General features: G+C 48.8%; 1 pseudogene; it reads right to left on the reverse strand.

The window, feature by feature from the left end:
* Nucleotides 1-1414: 1414 nt before the first annotated feature.
* Nucleotides 1415-1844, reverse strand: LOC119954302 (annotated as a pseudogene).
* Between the last annotated feature and the right edge of the window lie 711 nt (nt 1845-2555).

The following is a 2555-nucleotide window of genomic DNA, read 5'->3' on the forward strand; positions in this document are numbered from 1 at the left end:
TTTGGCCAGGGATTTGTGGATTGGATTATGTTGCTGTACAAGGCCTCCAAGGCTAGTGACTGTACAAATAACGTTAGTTCGGAGTACTTTGAGTTGCACTGGGGGACGGGACATGGGTGTCTCCTGGTTGCACTTTGCTTTAACAATTGAGCCGTTGGCAATGGCGGTGGAGCACCGAGTCTCCCTGCTGTATATTTCCAGCCCTGTGGAGAGCTTTGACAGGATTATGGGGATACTGGGCGAGTTTAGTTTGTTTTCAGGGGATAAGCTCAACATGGGGAAGAGCAAGGTATTTTCGAACAACATATGGGGGCAATGGAAGTGCTTGGAGAAACTGCCATTCCGGTTTGTTGGGGCGAGCTTACGATAGCTGGGAATACAAGTGACGCATAGTTGGGCCCAGCTGCACAAGTTGAATCTGGCCAATTTGGTGGAGGGAATGAAGGAAGATTTTAAGAGGTGGGATGTTTTGCTGCATTTGTTAGCTGGAAGGGTCCAGGCGGTAAACGTGACGGAGTTGCCAAAGTTTCTGTTCGTATTCCAGAACCTCCTGATCTTTGTGCCCAAGTCTTTTTTCAGTAGGGTCAATAAAATGATCTCAGAGTTCATATGGGCAGGTAGGTGCCTTGGACTAGAAGGGTGTTCCTGGAGAGAGATAGATGGAGAGGGGGGGTTAGCGTTACCGAGCTTGCTGAATTATTGCTGGGAAGTGAACATTGCAAAAGTCAGGAAGTGGGCAGTGGAGGAGAGGTCGGCGTGGGGACGGATGGAGGAAGCCTTGTGCAGAGGGTCACGTTTGAGGGCATTGTTGTCGTTCTCACCATCTAAGTACTCCACGAGCCCTGTAGTGGTATCAGCGTCGAAGGTATGGAACCAATGCTGACAGCATTTCAAGATGGAAGGCATGTCACTGTCGGCACCGATTTGTAGCAATCATAGGTTTATCCCGGCCGGATTCAGCTGCACATTTAGGGTGTGGGAGTGGGTTGGGATAGAATACTTCAGGGATCTGTTCACAGAGGGGATGTTCACGGAGTTAGGGAAGTTGGAGGTGGAGTACCAGCTGCCAAAGGGGAATGGATTTCAATACCTGAAAATCAGGCACTTTGTTAGGAAAGAGCTGGCTTTGTTCCCAAAATTGCATCTCTGGCCCTACAAGATGAACCTCTGTCTGAGGACAAGATAGGAGAGGCCAAGATCTCAGATTTCTATGGGGATCTGATGGAGAGAGAAAGATCCCTGGTGAAGTAAGACAAACAGAAATGGGATGAGAGTTAGGGGGAGCCGTTGAAGCTGGAATCTGGAGTGAGGCTCTGCGAAGGGTTAACTCAACCTGGTCATGTGCTAGACTAAGTCTCATTCAGTTCAAAGTGGTGCACCGGGCACACATGACGGTGGCAAGGATTTTTTTTTTGCTTTTAGGCCACTTTATTCATTCTCTTCACTGCGTAATCTGGCATTGGGATTGGTGATCCTGATTGCAAGCTGGGCTGCTCTCTCTACAATTGTCTTGCGGTTTTTGGAGGAGACATTGTGAGCAATCTCTGCACAATAAGTCTTGTTGCTCATCATTAGGACTTCCAACTCCTTGACATTGTGGACCAGGAATTTCTTGAATCCATGTGTTTGGTCTTCTTATTACTGCCATAACCAATGTTAGGCATCAGAATCTGACCCTTAGCCTCCCGCACGTTCGATTGTCAATCCCTCTGGGTTTACGCCAGTTACGTGCAATCGTCACATAGCGATCCGACTGGTGACGGTTGAACTTCTTTCTGCGTTTCTTCACAATATTGGGCTTGATGAGTGGTTTTAGGGCAGCCATGGTACCTGTCGGCCGCTCGCTCGGCTCAAGAACCGGAAGAGGACGGTGGCAAGGATGAGTCAGTTCTTTTCCGGGACGGAGGATAGGTGTGGGTGATGTACAGGGGGGGGGGGGGCGGAGAACCACGTCCACATGTTCTGGGCTTGCCCGAAGTTGGAGGAGCGCTGGAAAGTTTTTGCAGAGACAATGTCAAAGATTTTGGGGGTGAAGGTGGCTCCGAGCCTGTGGGCGACAATATTTGGAGATTCGGAGGATCTTGGGGGGCAGGTAGGGAGAGAGGCAGACATGTTAGCCGTTGCCTCCCTGATAACCCGGAGGCGGATATTGCTGGGAGGGCAGGACTCGGAGACGCCTAAAGTGAGGGCATGGGCGAGCGCCTTGTTCCTGCATTAGGAAAGATAAGGTTTGTGTCACAATATACACCAGTATATCATGGTGCAGACACACACACACTGATGGACATACAATAGGACAAATCAACATGCATAACACCGCAGCCAATCACCAGTTAGAGCACACTCACTATAAAGACAGAGGAAATCAGTTTTCCCGCTCATTCGGGATGCAGCCTTTCAGAAGTACAGAGCTTATAGTTTACAGCACAGATTCTCACCACGTGCTGAGTGATCCGACTGGTTAGGACAGGAACAGGTCTTTAGTTAATCTAACATTGTGTTAACCCACAGTAAGAGTATGTTCAGCAGTTTATAGTTTAATAAAATAGTGTTGT

Source organism: Scyliorhinus canicula, chromosome 19, assembly GCF_902713615.1.
Source record: "Scyliorhinus canicula chromosome 19, sScyCan1.1, whole genome shotgun sequence".
Taxonomy (NCBI): Eukaryota; Metazoa; Chordata; class Chondrichthyes; order Carcharhiniformes; family Scyliorhinidae; genus Scyliorhinus; species Scyliorhinus canicula.